The sequence below is a fragment of the Chiloscyllium plagiosum genome, unplaced genomic scaffold (assembly GCF_037043375.1).
Source record: "Chiloscyllium plagiosum isolate Xiang-an unplaced genomic scaffold, Cpla_swu_hap1 HiC_scaffold_14, whole genome shotgun sequence".
In the NCBI taxonomy this organism is placed as follows: domain Eukaryota; kingdom Metazoa; phylum Chordata; class Chondrichthyes; order Orectolobiformes; family Hemiscylliidae; genus Chiloscyllium; species Chiloscyllium plagiosum.
The window spans coordinates 69715791-69734222 of NW_028270152.1; the positions used below are offsets into that span (position 1 = coordinate 69715791).

Consider the following 18432-nt stretch of genomic DNA (forward strand, 5'->3'; position numbering starts at 1 on the left):
AGTATGACTGTGCTTGCCTAGTCTGTGTGACAGCATCTGGGGACAGTTGTGACAGGAGAGGTGCCCAGGGAGGTAAGGATGTCCACCAATTGCAATGCACAATGAGGACCTTCCTTGCTACTGGAGGATCTGCAGGTGTCAGTGGCCAAGTTTCCAGGGGCAGGATTCTTTCATAATTAGAAACTGCTTTCATGTAAAGGAAAGATTTGCATTCATGTAGCACCTTTTTACAACTTCCGGATGCAGTGAATTACAATCAATGAAGTGCTGTTTGGTATGCAACCAAGTGTGTGACGTAGGGAAACACCATGACCAGATTATGCACAGCAGGATCCCACAAATAACAACACGTTGGTAAATAATCCTTTTCTAGGAAGCAATAAAGAATTTTCCATTTCTCCTTTGACAACCTCAAGACGCCAGAAAGATCTTCACAGCTGATATTGTGTAAAAAACGTGACAGTCAGTTTCTAAGCAGCAGAGTTCCTGAACACCACTTATGCTTTGATAAAATAATATATAAATCAAATTGGGATGCCCCTGCAGGCAGTGAAATATGTTTACACCCACCTTTCCCCAAATAGGTAGATGTTTTGCTGGACCAATGTGAAGTTTATGGCTGGTTGTACGAGATGGCAATTCTGCCCTGCCAACCAAGAGGCTGCTAATGTGGGACTTGGTGCAGCATAATGGTGGCTCAGTGGTTAGCACTGCTGCCTCACAGCGCCAGGGACTCAGGCTTGATTCCACCCTCGGGCAACTGTCTGTGGGGAGCTTGCATATTCTCCCTGTGTCTGCTTGGGTTTCCTCTGGATGCTCCAGTTTCCGCCCATAGGCCAGTGATGTGCAGATTAGGTGGATTGGCAGTGCGAAATTGCCCATAGTGTCCAGGGATATGCATGGTAAATGAGAAGTTATGGGGATGGGTGGGATGTTCTTTGGAGTATTGGTGCAGACTCGATAAACTGAATGGCCTCTTTTATGCACTGCAAGGATTCTATTCAATGAAACTCCCAGCGTTTGGATTTCCCATGTTCTCAGATACTGTCAATTCTTTTTGGGAGAGGGACTGGGGAAGGGATGAGGGCACAGAGGTTTCTGCGCATCCTCAATAGTTGTCAATTCACCTTTATGCTGAAATAGAGTAGATGGGCCTGAGGGATGTCATGCCTTCTTGTGTTATCTATAAGTGACCCACATTGAACAGCGTGGATTAAGTTTACTTGAAAATCTCCAATAGGTTTATGAACAGCTTAGAACTACAATATGCAGTTGCAAACATCTTTGTAATCTCTTACTAGCATGATGTCTGCTGAGTGCACATGGCAGTTAGTCATGTGGATTACACTCTGGCCCTCAGCTTGTTAACATATGAAACTCATAAGACCGCACAGCTCTTACAGCAATAATATTCAAGGTATTGAGCCCCAGACCCCATTTACCTGATGCTAGGAGCCACCAGGCAACTCGTTAATGAATCCTGGAAAAGGAAGGGAAGCCACACAAACAGGACTGACTATACTCTCCAGTGGATCTAGGGTGTATTTTTTTTCATCAGCCTGCCTTTTGCGTAGCAATCTTAACTTGTTCCTTGAAGAACTGCTGGTTTGATCACGTCCAGACCAGGTTCTCTCAAAGCTCCGGTACCATGCAAAACAATTTTGCAAGATAGGGGACCACTAGTTCTCTAAAGGCTCCTTGTTTCTCATACTAGAAACATCCTGATGCCTGTGAAGTGCAGTCTATGGGCACCCCTTTGGCTGCCTTCATTAGGACAACATGCACTGCATTTCTGGGGCACCAGAAACATGCAATTGACTGTGCCCACTGTGTATGTAGGCATCCCATTTCAGTGTCTGATAAATGGGCATAGCAAGATTAAATGTCTAGACCACAGCGTCGGAAATGTGCTTTTCCAGAGGGTTAGCAACAGTAGGATTAGCATTGCCAGTGTGTCCATGCACTGTGAGATCTCTCAGTAATGGGACTTTGGACTGCTCGTTACTGGACGTCTCTCTGCGAGCGATCATATATCTTCCAGATTAATGAAAGGAACTGTGAAAGATGGAGATGCGAGTTGAAAAATGAATGTGAGAAACATCCAATGCAAGTCTGAAAAGTGAAAGACAGATTGCACTTTCAACTAACTTGTAACAAAATGCCTGGTCCATAACGTGAATGCATGCCTTCCCTTTTCTTTGATACATAAGATTTTTTTTTATATATGAAGGAAGGATATACTTTTATGCAGTATGTTTCATAACCTCAGTTTTACAGCCAATGAAATCTATGGGACACACCCCAGAAAAGAAGCAAGTTTTGACTGAGCAGTCTCCTATTACATTGAAAAGTAGTGACTGTTGTTAATGCAGCAAAACACAGTAACTGGATTTTGCATAGCAAGATCCCATAATCAGCACTCTGCTAATGACCAGATAATCATCCCTTCCACTAACGTTGCTTTAACATTTCATCTGAAGGGCAGCAGGTCTGACAGTGCTAGAATCCTTCAGTACCATGCCAAGCTGTCAGTCTCAACTATGTACTCAGGACTCCAGAATGGGGCGTGAACCCACAAGTGTGTGGAGCCTAAAAATGTCCCATTGCGTGTCACAGAGATGTACTGACAAAACATATATGGGTACCTAGCTGAAGGAGGCAATATTGGAAGCTGGAACTAAAAGGTTGGTCCTGAAGGAGCTGGGAAGGTAAATGAGGAGGTATTTCCAGAGCTTGGGTCATAAGCAACTCTCGATATAGGTGACTGGTGAGTTAATGGAGGAATTCAGTTGGTAGTTATGAAGGTACATGAAACGTTAGCATTTATTTCAAGAGGGCTAGAATACAATTGCAGAGATGCATTGCTGAAGCTGTATAAGGGCCTGGTCAGACCGCATTTGGAATATTGTGAGCAGTTTTGGGTCCCATATCTAAGGAAGGATGTGCTGGAGTTGGATAGGTGTCCAAAGGAAGTTTACAAGAATGACCCTGAGGGATGAAAGGCTTGTCCTATGAGGAGCAATTGAGGACTTTGCGTCTGTGTTCTATGGAGTTTAGAAGAATGAGGAGGCATCTCATTAAAACTTATAGAATACTGAGAGGCCTGAATAGAGACTAGGAGAGATGAGCATCAGCTTCAGGGTAAAGGTACGACCCTTTAGAACTGAAACAAAGAGGAATTACTTCAGCCAGGGGTGGTTAATCTGTGGAACTCATTGCCACAGAAGGCTGTAGAAGTCAAGTCATTGAGTGTGTTCAAGATAGAGATAGATAGGTTCTTGATTGGTAAGGTGATTAAAGCTTATGGGGAGAATGGGGATACGAGAGTATGAAAAACATATCAGCCATGTGCGATTGGTAGAGCAGACATGATGGACTAAATGGCCTAATTTTGCTCTGACATCTTAATATTCCTGTTGAAGGGGTTATGCCCAAAACGTCGATTCTCCTGCTCCTCGGATGCTGTCTAACCTGCTGTACTTTTCTAGCACCACATTCTCGACTCTGATCTCCAGTATCTGCAGCCCTCACTTTCTCCTATATCTCATGGTCTTATAACATAGAATAAGAATAGGCCATTCAGCCCCTCAAGCTATTTCCACAATTTAAATCATGAATGAACTGTCTCCTAACTCTATATCCCTTAATAATCTGTTTTGAAAAGTAATCTCAGATTTGAAATTAATAATTAAGTTAAACTTCTGACTTTGTGGGAGAGAATTCCTCAGTCCTTCATGTAGATATTTTTTGCTAAATAACTTTGCTCTGATTTTGAAGTTCCATCTCCTTGTTCCACCAGTGAAACAGTTTCCCTCTAGCTTCCTTATCAAATTATCCCCCTAGTCATCTGTAATTCTGCGAAAATAGTTAATGTCAATTCACCTCAAAATTTAACCCTTGGAACCTGTCAATGTTTTGATGACTCTCTGTTGCAGTCTTTTCAAAGTCAAGTAGGGTCCAGTGGCCAGAACTGTGTACCAGACATGGTCTAACCAGGGACTTGTATAGCTGCAGTAACATTTCTTCTCCTTTATATTCAAACCCTCCATACTGTTAGGTTTCACTGGGGTAGCACAATGGAAATCAAGCCCTGTTATGGCAGAGCCATCATAAAAGATCAAGATCTGAAAAATTATACAAAATTCCCCACTTTACTTCTCTTTCAGACATAGGTTGACAGCGAGCCCAAACCAGGGTTCTGTACTTTACAAAAATCACAGTTTATTACAAAAAAAAAGCTTTTAACTACAGATAACCAATTAAAATTCCTCAAACCATCAGTTAAAACTCTAAATCCCTTCTGAATCCCCCCCCCCACTCCTCCCATATACAGATAGATACAGACAAAAAGAAAACATGGGTGTTACGGGTGAAGGGAAGGACTGGGAAGGTAGTCCACATTAGCCTTTTGTTGACCAGAATGCAGGGCTTGATCATCCTTCTCTAGATGCTTTCACTTGTTTGTAGAAGGCACAGAGTGATTGGTTCCCACTTAGAAAGGTCTCTGACTTATCGATTAAAATCTCAGTTTACAGCAACGTATGTGTGGAAATAAACTAGCAATCTTTAAGCTTGCGATGCATTTTACCATGAAAATAAAACAGCTCTTTCTCCTCCAGAGACTCAATGGTTTCAATCTAAGCATTCACATCTCAAGGTGTTAGCTACCTGGGAGACAGTCGCATATTTGTTGGCAGACAGAAGATCTTTGTCATTGATAAATAGTCATCATTTCACAGACTAATCAGCTACTTCTTGCCAGTCAACTTTCCATTCATACACAGCCTCCCCACTGCTTGAGCCAACAGCAGTGTAAACAGCATTTACAATGAGTGTCAGTTACCCATTTCAGTCCACAATCAAAAATACAAACAAAACTCTTATAGTCCTCACTTTCGCCTACATAACCATAATGACTATAAGAGCAGGTCAGAGACTAGGAAGACTGAGGCGAGTAACTCACCTTCTGACTCTCCCCAAAGTCTGCCCACCATTGGTAAGTCACAAATCAGGGGTATGATGGAATACTCTCCACTTGCCTGGATGGGTGCAGCTCCAAAACACTCTAAAAGCTTGCCACCATCCAGGACAAAGCAAGCAGCTTGATTGACACCACATCCACAAGCATCCACTCACTCCACCACTGACATTTGGCAGCAGCAACGTGGACTATCTACAAGATGCACTGCAAAGTTTCAGCTAAGATCCTCAGACAGCACCTTCCAAACCCACAACCACTTCCATCTAGAAGGACAAAGGCAGTAGATAAATGGAATACCACCAATTGCAAGTTCCTCTCCAAGACTCTCACCAACCTGACTTGGAAATATATTGTTGTTCTTTCGCAGTTGCTGGGTCAAAATCCTGCAGTTCCCTCCCTAACAGCATTGTGGGTCAACCCACAACAAGTGGACTGTAACAGTTCAAGAAGGCAGCTTATCACCTCCTTCTCAAGGGCAAGTAGGGACAGGCAATAAATGCTGGCTAGTCAATGATGCCAACATCCCTCAAATGATTATGAAATGAAATTGGGGCTCATAGACAACTCTACAATGTTTTCCACCTTTTGGTGTTTCCTATCTTCATCCCATTCCATGTCATGAATTTCCCAGCCAATATTTTTCCTCACTATAGAATTGAATACTCCTTTACTAACAACGCCACCCCACTCTTTTTCCCAATTTGTCTAACCTTGCTAAATAATAAATAAACCAGGATGTTCAGTTCCCATTCCTGGTCACCATAGAGCCATGTCTCTGCAATTACAACCACATCATAACCATTTATATCTACTTGTGCTGTGAATTCATATTTATTGTGAATGCTCCATGCATTAAGGTGCAAAGCCTTTGAACTTGTCTTTTTAACCTTGTTAGATGACTCAGCTTTATTTTGCACAATGACCCCCTTTTTGGGGACAGGGAACAATTTATTGGAAATGGGGCGAAGGAAGAAAAAGGTGGGTTGCTTGAATAAGAGACACGGTTTCAGAAGTAAAGTAGTTGTGTGGATTTGCAGATGGGGAGAGTGGGGGAGACAAGGGATGAGAAAAATGTCACCTAGCACACTTCGTCCATGAAGAAATGATCGTAGTTCTGCTGCAGGTTTCAGACAACACCTCCCCAGACCCATATAATCCATGTTAAATATTGCAAGTGTCCCCTTTCTTTCTTGAAAGTAACTTTGTTTACCACTTGTTTTAATTCATGGACTAAAATCCCAGTTTCACACGGCCATAGGGAACTGATAGACACTGAACTTTACAGCAGAGAGAATGAATCTGTTGAAAAGTAAGTCATAAAAATCTGAAGTGAATTAATTTGTCCACGACAGCAGGTCACACCTCCTGGGAGAAGCACTCAATCTCCAGCTTCTCCATCAATCGATTCCCAAGCACCACATTAGGCACCAGAATCGAACTGCAGTCTGTCACAACAGAGCTGGAGTGGATAAACAAGGTGGTTTTCAACTTCAAAGTGGATGTAACCAGGCCCAGGGAGCAGAGGTGTGTTCTGTGACTGTAGTAGTTTTTGAATGAACACCCCACTCCCCCAAATGATGGTTACCCATGCTGCACAAAGGTTTCACGGTGATCTCAGTTAGCAGGCTGTTTCTCCTGGCCTAACCAATGAGAACAAGAGCAGATTATTCAACTGTGGAGAACCTCTCGGCACATATGGTGCCCGATAATTGATTGATTGATTGATTGTTGTAACATGTACCAAGATGCAGTGAAAAGTGTTGTTTTGTGTGCAGTGAAAAGTGTTGTTTTGTACCATACAAAATGCACCAAGGTAGCAGAACAGCGTGCAGAATACAGTTTTAAAGCCCCAGAGAAGGTGCAGACAGAGAGAGAAAGATTAGAATTAACATTTGAGAGGTTCATTCAAATGTTGGATTGCCGCAGGGAAGAAGCTTTTCTTGAATCTTTTCGTACGTGTATTCAAACTTTTATATCTTCTGTCTGATTGAAGAGGATGGAAGAGAGTATGGGAAGGGCTTTTGGTCACTTTTCCAATCTGAGGTGGGAAGTCAATGGATGGAAGGCCATTTTGTATGATGGCGTGGGCTGCATTCATGACTCTCTACAGTTTCTTGCGGTCTTAGGAAGAGCATTGCCAAACCATGCTGTGATGCACCTAGATAGGATGCTTTCTAGGGTGCATCTATAAAAATTGGGCACAGTCCTTGTGGACATGCTGAATTTCTTTAGCTTCCTGAGGAAGTAGATAATGTGCATACAATGGAACTGAGTCTGAGACCAAAGTCAAAGTGTACATTATGGCTGTAATAATGGAATGGACCAGTCAGAGATAGCATGTAATACTGCACGGATCAAGTGGGACAGAAGTGTCAGACTGTACGTTTATAGCGTTATAAATGGAACTTAGTGTGAGTTAGACTATCCAGTAAAACCATACTGGTAGAGTGGAATAGGGTTGAGAGTGGGGTGCTGGAAAAGCACAGCAGGTCAGGCAGCACCCGAAGAGCAGGAGAATTGATGTTTCAGGCATAAGCACTTTATCAGGATGAAGGGTTTATGCCCAAAATGTCAATTCACCTGCTTCTTGGATGCTGCCTGACCTGCTGTGCTTTTCCAGCACCACACTCTCGACTCTAATTGCCAGCATCTGCAATCCTCACTTTCCCCCGGACTGGAATAGGGTCAGACCACACAATGATGCTGCAGTGGGATAATTGTTCCAAGCTGTCAAGTGTTCCTCACCTTCCATAATGAGGTTTGATTTGCTGCTCAGGGAAGCATGTTTTACAAAGCAGTTTGTCTATCAATATTTGCTTCAGGCCTGTAGTTACGGGGTCACGCCACATATAGGATCCAGTAGACTGTCCCTTTCAAGGGGTTATTAATTTGATCATTTTTTGCTAAACCAAGACATACCGGAACAGAGTAGAACTGTACAATGCTGTTGTAATATCAGAATAGAAACACCAAAAGATCGATATTAGTGGGACAAAATGTTTAGAGCAGTAAATTACTTATTCTTGAACAAGAACAGATCTCAATCAATTAGCTTCTCAGAGAGAGAGAGAGACAGGCTGAATTTTAATATCTCTCTCATTACATTGAATATTTCACACATAAGGCAGACCACCTGCATGCTTTATCAAACTGTCCACTAATTCTGTGCCACAGAGATTTGGGAACTTATCAGGAGGAACATGTCTTTGGGAATATATTTACAGTAGCGTGCTCAGGATTTCCCTAGATGACATTGTGGAATAGCGGCAAACAGGATTCATGGCATTACTTCCTGCATGGCCCCAGGAAGGTTATAGCTGGTGATCATTATTAGTGCAATGAAACAGTAGTGCAAGTCACACTAACAGGCCAGCTACACACCACTGTAATGCTGCAATCCAGCAATTGCCCTCACACTCTCCTTTGAAGGGGAAGAAGGAAATTCAATTGCCCCTTTGCCTCCTAGGGAGAGGTGGGATGATGGTCAGTCCTGTTCAGAGAGACCTCCCTCTGCACTGTCTACTCACACTCTGTGGTGGAATTTAGGCTGCTCATTCCCTTTTGAGGATAAGATGGTGGAGCCGACCAGGGAAGCTGTACATGCTGATGAGAAGGCAGTGATGACCAATCAACCCCAGTAAGCTCTACTGTGCTGTGCCACTCTCCCATCAGTGCGAACTCACTCTTGCTTTGCAAAGCTTTTGACCACTTTCCCCAACTAATAGCCTCTCCGCACTGGTGCAGACACCCACAGAACCTCAGCAAGGAAACCCCCCCTCCACCCCTAACTCCCGACTGCCAGCATCAAACACCCCCCCCACCCAACCATGACAACATCTCCCCCAACAGCTCCAGCTCTGAGGAGGAAGCCTGTGAACACTCAGAGGATACACCGACAGGATGTTCATCCGCATCCTCTGTCAGCTCAGAGTCCTTCATCTCGTGGGCAATCTTCTGAGATTGGACTTGGGGGCCACAATCTGGGCAGCACATCACTGACGTATGTCCGCAGGTGGAGGGGGAGAAGAGTGGAGACTTCTGACTGCCAGAGACCAGGCTGAAGTCCCCCAGGAAGAAGACGTGCCATGATTCTTAACCATAAGTGGCATGCTCAAGGTGCAGGCAGGGGGAACATTAAAGTGAAGCAATAGCCTTCAGTAGACAGGAGTGAAAGATGGAGAATCCCTCAACATTCTCACTAATATGGTAGCTTCAAATAGCCAAGATATAGCTGTCTCTATGATAGGTGAGCCAAAGGTGAGAATACACTCAAAATGTCGACATCTCCACCTCCTGATGCTGCCTGGCTTGCTGTGTTCTTCCAGCCTCCTGCCTGTCTACTTTGGATTCCAGCATCTGCAGTTTTTTTGTCTCAATGATATGGGAGACTGTCACCTTGGAGACCAGGTCCAGCGGCACTCTCAAGTGTCCACAGTCGGATTTGTGCATGTTCCTGCACTCCATCATCTTACCATTGGGCACTCGGCACCAGTGGCAATTTGAGAGGGAGGGGATGAGGGTTCTTGCCCTCATTCCAGGTGTCCTTTCCTCTCACAGTGACTGGCTGGTGCCAACAGGGACCGGAGGACACACGGGCACCCCAGAACTTACTTGATAGAATACTCCTCAGCCATCCCACCTCCCTTCTCCAAAAGCCTGTAACAGGTCATTATACAATCACTCAATCTTTCAGGTCAACATTGCAGGGTCGCTCCTAGTTTCAAGCCTGCAATGATGGCTCAGTGGTTAGCACTGCTGCCTCACAGCACCAGGGACCCGGGTTCGATTCCAGCCTCAGGCGACTGCCTGTGTGGAGTTTGCACATTCACCCTATGTCTGCGTGGGTTTCCTCTGGTGCTCCAGTTTCCTCCCACTATCCCAGAATGTGCAGGTTAGGTGGATTGGCCGTGCTAAATTGCCCAAAATGTTCAGGGGTGTGTAGCTTAGGTGCATTAGTCAGAGGTAAATGTCGGGTAATAGGATATGGAGTGGGTTACTCTTCAGAGAGTCAGTGTGGTCTTGTTGGGCTAAATGGCCTGTTTCCACACTATATGGATTCTATGGTTCTAGACATTGTGGGAGTGAGAGGAATCAGAAAACATACTGAGGACACATAAGTGGCATGAGTGACCCATCACTGTCAATAAGACAGGACTTTTGTCAGTATGTTTTCACTTATAATACCTGCTCTTGTATCATTTTCCCTATAAAACCTGTTTAAATCAGACCCACATGCGAGATGAGGTATCCCTTCATATATTTCCAGGATGAGACTTTGCAGTCACCAAACGTTGCTCATCCCTCACAAATAACACCATCTTTGACTGCAGCTAGCCTTGTAGGTCACAAATCCGTAAGGATTCTCGTTCCTTGTCTTTGTGCATGAATGTGGTGGGGAGGGGGGGGCACTGAGTCTTAACATAAACTACAGGAAATGTGACAGAGACCAGCCTGCAAACCATTTAAACCTATTTTATGTCTGACAGCAGACACTTCCACAGCTCTCTGCTGGGAAAAGTTGTTCCTATGGATTTGCTGCAAAGTTCTGAAAAAGAGTCATATTGGACTCAAAACATTAACTCTGTTTCTCTGTCTCTCCACAGACACTGCCACAGCTATATGTTCAACACCTCTCTGTAGAGCAGATGAATCCACAAAGGCTGCTTGCATCCAACGCTAGCTCTAAATCTATAACTAACTCTGATTCTTATTCTGACTCTAACTCACCCTAATTCTAAGTCTATCTCTAATTCCATCTCTAACTCCATTTTATCTTTATCTCCAACTCTATTTCTAATTCTATCGCTAATTCTATCTTTAATTCTAACAAGCAAACTCAGAGACAGGAGATGGAGAAAGTGAGGACTGCAGATGCTGGAGATCAGAGTCGAGAGTGTGGTGCTGGAAAAGCACAGCCGGTCAGGCAGCATCTGAGGAGCAGAGGGAGTTTTCTCACTGTTGGCATTCTGGATAATGGGGCAGAAGGTGAGGAATGTGATGTTCATATGGTGTCCGGAGTTATTAATGAGATGTAAATACATGGAAATAAGCCTTTCCACAGCTGAAGATGAGATTCTGAACTCACCATCTGAGGAGGGTGGCCTTAGTTGGGACAGTTTTCCACAATGTTGAACATTTGACTTTTATTTTTACTTCCTGGACACGTATTGATAGGATGTATTTCTGAAAATATATCTATAGGATTATGTCTCTGAGAATTTATCAGTAGGATTGTGCCAGTGGGAATATATGTAGGAAGGTACCTCTGGGAGTATTATCAACAGGGTTGTGTCTCTGGGAATCTATCATAGTTTTGTGTGTTTGAGAATATGTCTCCAGGAACCTATCTATGGGGATATATCTATAGGAAGGAACCTCTGGAAAAAACATCTCTGGGATTATGTTTACAGAAATGTATCTCTGTCTATGTTTAGGAGACAAATGGATTAATTCTATTTCCTTTTAGGAATCTGTGTCAAATTTGATTTAAAAATGTCATGTTTGCGAATGATACAATTGACGCATGTTGATGGCATTTCAACTTGATGCAAAAAAAAACTATAAGCTGGATAGATTACACACAAAGTAAAACTTTCTCTACACTATCCCATCAATGTCTGTTTGTACTTACAGCGAGGGTTAGATACAAAACAAAGTTCGCACTATTCTATCCCAATCAAACACTCCCAGAGTAATGATAGCACTGTTTTAGATACAAAATAAAGGTCCTATTCCCAGAGCAGGAGCATTGAAGGTAGATGTTGAAAAATAATTTCTTTGCATTTCCAAATGTAAGTTGCAACCCTGGTCTGTGAATTGTTTCTCATACATGCTCTATTATTTATACCAAGTTAAGTATTTAGTGTAGGCGAAAGTGAGGACTGTAGATGCTGGAGATTAGAGTCAATAGAGAGTGTGTGGCTGGAAAAGCACAGCAGGTCAGGCAGCATCCGAGGAGCAGGAGAATTTAGAAGTATTTAGTGTCACTGTCTGAACTGCATATGGAGTGGTCCTAACTGACAGTGATAAAAATAAGTTTAATCTGTCAGACTGGATGTGGAGTGCGGTGGGAAGTGAGGGTTAATAGAACAATAATTAACAGATACGCCACATATTTTTTAAAAAACAACTTGCCTTTCTGAGCTGCCATTTTAACTTATAGGAAGGTTGCTGTGACTCATCTCTGCGTAAATGCTTATTGTATAACTTTCTATCCGTGCATCTAACTTGCACTTTTCTTGTTGGCTGTAGTGAATGGAACACTGAATGCACCTCCTTTCCGGCTCCCTTATGATTCATTGCGCATTAGTGACTTTATGGACACTGTTTAATGAAAGGTTGGCTGTAACCGTGACATATCAAAGAGCAAGTCAAAGCCTCCCTCTTTTGACCAAGAATTAAGAACCAGCATTAACTGGATAGCTTTCAACAAACCTTAGATAATACTCAGTCTGCTCGGGTATATATCTCCAGCAGCACTTAATGCCTGAGTGAAAGAGCACTCTCCACTATGATAGACTTAGCAATTTTGTTGTGAAAGGGCAGACTAGTGTTTAAGCTACATACATACAGTAGATAGACAATTGGCCAAGAGGTAATAAGGCTTTCAAAGCATGCTGTTTGTGAAGAGACCTGGAGAGTAATTAATACCTGAAAAAACATGAGGCTCTAATCTAAAAACCAAAGAAGTGCAGATGTTGAAAATCAGAAACAAAAACAAATTGCCAGGAAACTCAACAGCTTGGCAGCATCTGTGGAGAGAAAGTGGACTTAATGTTTCGGGTCCAGTGACCCTTCTTCCAAACTGATTGTAGCTAGGGAAAGGTTGGTATATATGGTGAAGATGGGTTGAGGTCGATACTGAGTCCTGAAGGCTGCAGGGTCCCCAGGCGGAAAAGGAGATGCTGTTGATCTAGGTTGCGCTGAGCTTCACTGGAGCACTGCAGCAAGCCTGAGACAGAGATGTTGGCCAGGGAACAGGGTGGTGTGTTGAAATGACAGGCAACTGGAAGCTCAAGATCTTTCTCGCTCACAGAACACAAGTGTTTCTGCAAAGCAGTCAGCCAGTCTACGCTTTGTTTCAGTATTGTGAGCAGCAACTGCAGTGGACTAGATTGAATGAAGTGCAGGTAAAGTGCTGCTTTACCTGGAAGGTGTGTCTGGGGTAAGTGTTACACCTTCACCCATTGCATGGGAAGTGGAGGTGTTGGGAATGAAGGAGGGGTGGACCACAGCATCCTGAAGGGAATGGTCCCTGCGGAAGGCTGACAAGAAAGGGGAGGGGAATTTGTGTTGAGTGGTGGCATCCTGCTGGAGGTGGTGGAAATGGCTGCTAATTATCCTCTGGATGTGGATGCTGGTGAGGTGGTAATTGAGGACAAGGGGGACCCTATCACTCCTGTGGGAGAGGAGAGAGGGGTTGAGGGCTGAACTGTGAGAGATGGGTTAGACTTGGCTGAGGTCGGTCAACCACAATTGTTGGGGAATTCTTAGTTGAAAAAGAAGGCCCCCTTATTGAAGCTGGTATCATTGGAACTGTAGTGATTGGAATGAGGTCAGCCAGGTGGATCTTATAGAATACGAGTTCCCTGTTTGGGACTGTTAATCTGGTACAATCAGGGAGCCCTCGATGACAGATATGAACAGGAGTGTCAGAGGTTCTGTTCACTCCGAGAGTTGGCTCTGAGGGAGCTGGATCAGTGTCAAGGACTCTCCGTGTGTAAATAAAGGGTGATTCGGTGACGGGATACCGGCCTCTGTGAAGTAATTTCAGGAATAGTTGAGATGGAGAAACTGAGAGAATGGAATGGAATCTTTACAGGAAGCAGGGTGCCAGGATGTATAGTCAAGGTAGCTATGGGAGACAGTGGGTTTGGAGTGGATATTGGTGGCCAGCCTATCCCCAGAAATGGAAACAGATGGATCAGGTGAAGGTGAGAGCAAGGTGGAAATTGGAAGCAAAATTGATAAATGTTTCCAAATATGGCTAAGAGAGGGAGGCAACACTGATGATGTCATCAATGTACCAGAGAATGAGTGGTGGGTGGGGACCTGAGTCAGACTGGAATGTGGAATATTCCATGTGTCTCACAAAGAGACAGGCAGAACTGGGACTTTTGTACATACCAAAGGCCACACCTTTGACCTATGCAAATTAGGAAGAGTTAACGGAAAAGTTGTTCAAAGTGAAGAGGAGCTCAGCCAGGTGGAGGAGGTTGGCGGTGCATCGGAACAGTTCAGGCTTTTATTTCCAGGAAAAAGTGGAGACCTCTGACACCATCCTGATGGAGGGCTGGACATGCAAATGGATTGCACATCCATGGTGGCCAGAGCACATGAACTATAAATTCTAAAACTGATTCTAAAACGTCAAAGGAGTCTCAGATGTAAGTAGAGAGGGACTGGGCGAGGGGAGAAAAAAATCGAGTCAAGGTAGGAAGAGATGAGTTCTGTGAGGCAGGAGAAACTATGGGTCTGCTCACGTTGTTTGTGAATTTTGGGAAGGAGGTTGAAGCAGGCTGTACAGGTTTGGGAGACTAACAGCTTGGAGGCAGTGGGAGGGGAAGAACACCAGATGAAATGAGGTTAGTGACCGTTGTGGCCTAGTGTTCCATGGTGGGGTCACGCTCCAGGGGAAGATTGGAGGAGGTATCTCAGAGCTGGCTGTCTGCAGAGGCTATGTAGAGGTCAGTACACCACACTGCAACAACACCACTCTTGTTGGCAGGCTTAGTTACAAAGTCAGGGTTGGATCAGAGAGCATGGAGTGCAGTCAATTCAGAGGGAGATAGGTTACAATGGGTCAGGGAGGTTTACTTCCTTCTCCTTCTTCTCCCCAAACATCACCTGAACTAGTTGCGCAGAGTTTGATGTGTAACTTTGTAGAACAGGGGTTGAGGAGAAACTTATTCTACACAGTGAGTTATGTTCGAACATGCATGGCCTGAATGAATGGTGGATGCAGATTCAAAGCTAACTTTCAAAATGTGTCTCTGCTGGAAAATGACACAGTACTGCAATAATGGGGAAAGAGGAGGTGAATTATACTAAACTCTAATGAAGAGCTAGCAGAGTCATCTGCATCGAATGGCCTTCTTTAATGCTGTGAGGTCCAGTAATACAGAAGTAATTAACTGGGCATTGTTGACCTTCTTGCATTGCTTTCTACTGAGGAGATGTTCTTCACCCGAGCAACAAAGGTTTCTAGCCAAACCCCAAGGATGTGTAAGGTAGGGTTGAGAATGAGGCAGAGAGTGGGGTGGAGGGGGAGGGGAAGGGGGGGAGGTGGTGTACATACTCAGCCGGATTTGGAAACAGGATGATAAGTGAGTCTGAAGGGAGGCTGGTCTCTCTGTTCATTGATCGATCAATAAGCACTCACAATGTGTCTGGTTCTTTAAGACTTCATTCTTTATTTACTTCATACAGCCGGGCACAGATCATCCAGACGCACAGATGTTATACCCTTCCATGTTCCTCACAGGAGCTGCGCACATGGCTTAAAACAAAGACATTTTTATACTTTTCTTAAGGAAAGGTACAGTACATATAGTACATTCAGACAATTACCAATCAATCTGCGATATTGTGTTATTTGACAGCTACTCGGTCCAATGATAATTCCTGGGAACCAACTTTGTTTTCCAACACTCAGGCCACCCTTATCTCAGTAACCGAGTCTTTGCACCTACACTTGAAGGTCAGTTAGGATGGCCAGTAATGTCTTATCTAGTCTAGTTATTTCTCTGCTGTAAAGGAAGCATTGTCCGCTAATCTCTATTGAAGCAGACTGTGGTTAGTCAATTATGCAGCTTCAGCAGAGTTAAAAACCATTTTATGCAGCTTTTAGCAGAATTGTCAATTTGCAGCCTAGAAGCCATTTTGTCATGTTATTTGCATTGAGAAGCCATTTTATTGCCACCTAAGTTAGTAAGAGCATGTGTTAACTGGATGTTCCTGACAACAACTAGTTACCTCAGCCTGTATTCAGGTTTCAGATCCTCACCTTCCCCCTTTGGTCATTCCATGACCACACCATAGGATGGGAGGGCATAGGCTAGATCAGGCCAATCGAATGGATGCTAGACACTGCCATATTTCCTTCTCCTCTGAGGAAGAGGAAGCAGGGGTCGGCAACCGCTCCTCTTCACCTTCGTTTGTGCAGAGAAGAAGCATTTTCTCGGGGGAAGCAATGTTGTCAACAGAAGTTGAAACCAAAAGAGAAAATGCTGGAAAATCTCAGCAGGTCTGACAGCATCTGTAAGGAGAGAAAAGAGCTGACGTTTCGAGTCTAAGTGACCCTTTGTCAAAGGGTCAGTTAGACTCGAAACGTCAGCTCTTTTCTCTCCTTACAGATGCTGTCAGACCTGCTGAGATTTTCCAGCATTTTCTCTTTTGCTTTCAGATTCCAGCATCCGCAGTAATTTGCTTTTATTTTGCCAACAGAAGCTATTGGCTTAGCAATAATACATTAAACAATAGCAATGCCAGAAAGGAGGCAAATTAAAACAATGCCAATATACACAGCCAGATTTATCAACCAGTTGTACAATGAGCCAAAACCCCAATCTCCCCATCCAGTGCCTTCTGTCATTTGATCGATGAAGGTGTGGATGTTACCTACATGCTTGGTAATGTTCTCGATGAGGTCAGGAACCATCATACACTTGCCTTTTATTGTGGCGCAAACCCCACCTTCTTTGGTGAGTAGGTAGTTGAGGCCATAGCAGTTTTGCTGGGAAAATAGACACAATTGTGAGAGTATGTCTTTAAATCCAGCTAAGGCCATCTCATTGCCCAAGACGGTGAGACTGCAAATAACAGTTTCGGTTTTGATGGCTAATAATTCCTGCAGGTTCTCCAAAGGAAAAAGTACTAGGAAATGCGTAGCCCACCGACTGAGCTTTCCTGTTGCCCATTGCCTTAGCACCCCTCCAATGTGCACAGAGTTCAGGTGAAACTGAACGTTTGGTAAGGAAACCTTAACCCCATTCCCAGGTAGTTGGACAGGGAACAGTAGTCGGGAAAAGTGTCCCTACAGCTACAGCACGGGGAGCACCTATTTCATCAAGAACAAGGAAGTTGGTCGCTCTGCCTTGGCTGAAAAAAGTAACAGCCGGGTTTAGTATAGATAATGGAGGGAGCTTCCCAATAAGAAGCAGGCCTGACTTTGTGACTATCCTGAATATATGGGTAGTCCATGGCTACGAAGTATGGTTGCCCTGGGCGCTTAGGATGAAAGCTGCTCAATAAAAAGAGATGGGTCTTTTGATAAGAGATGGGGTTATTGCCCCAGACTGGTTCCTTCCATCCCACAATTGGGAAGATGGAGGTGCCGTCAGGGGTCTCATAGGGAGGGTGAGTGATGCTGTTACCCAGACCACAAAGGGCCTGAACACCGATAATAACAGGGACACACTCCTCCCATAGGCATGTGCATGAGATGCAAGGCCCCACAGGGGAGCAGTAGCAGTTGATATATTTGACCAAGACACATGGAATAGGCTTAGTCACATTCACAGAAGTGCACCCCAATCCCTTACTGTCGTAACAATTGGGACAGGTTACCCCGGACTTATTAGAGGGAGTCCACCTGCAACTAGTAGGCGGGGATAAGTCATAGTCAAAAGAAATATTATGTCCGGTAAATGCCTTAGAAGTATTCCATACTCCATCGTTGGGATTCGGGATGGGGAAGGGGGTCAAAGAGTTCTTTGCTGATGTGTGGGCTAACAGACCACTTCATCCCAGCCGAATATTTTATTGTGGCTTTGAAGAAACAAATGGTTAGTGAAAGGTAACATTTCTCCCTTTTCTCCTTTGCGACGTGCCAATTTAGACCTCTTTGAATAGAAGCAAGGCTTGCTAGGGCCGCCCAGAGCACAACTGAAATCAAACTGGCACACAACACCTTGACAGGGTAAAGACGATTGAGACTTGTTCTGGAAACAAGCTGTCTGGTCTTCTTGATGCAGCTGACCATTGAGACAGCCATTCTTGGTAACGTTCCGTGCACCAAAGGAATCAGTCTCTCGGCACACAAGGACATCTTTTCGGCATAAATGGTACACAGTCTCTGGCTGCTCAGGATCATACGGGTAAATAGTCCCTTCTTGAGCATTATTGCCGATGACAACGAGTCCACATAACAGGGTGAGTTTGATCTTCATCATCTCCCCCCTTGCAAGGGGCTCCTCTGATGACCTTGCAATGATGGGGGTGCCCGGCGACCTTATCAGCAGTAGGGGTGGTGAGGAGAACCTGGAAGGGCCCCTCCCATCGAGGTTGGAGGCTGTGGTGTGTCCATTGCAATAGAGTGTAAACCATTCCCTCTTTGCCCAGGTGTGTACAAAATGCACATAATCAACTAAAATAGGCAGCAACAAAGAAGGAACACAAACTTGTCCAGTAGGGGTCACCCACATTTTGGTCTGATCATCGAGGGAGTACCC

General features: G+C 44.3%; 1 pseudogene; it reads right to left on the bottom strand.

The window, feature by feature from the left end:
* Positions 1-18153, bottom strand: part of LOC148147984 (uncharacterized) — a 112751-nt pseudogene extending 94598 nt beyond the window's left edge.
* Between the last annotated feature and the right edge of the window lie 279 nt (positions 18154-18432).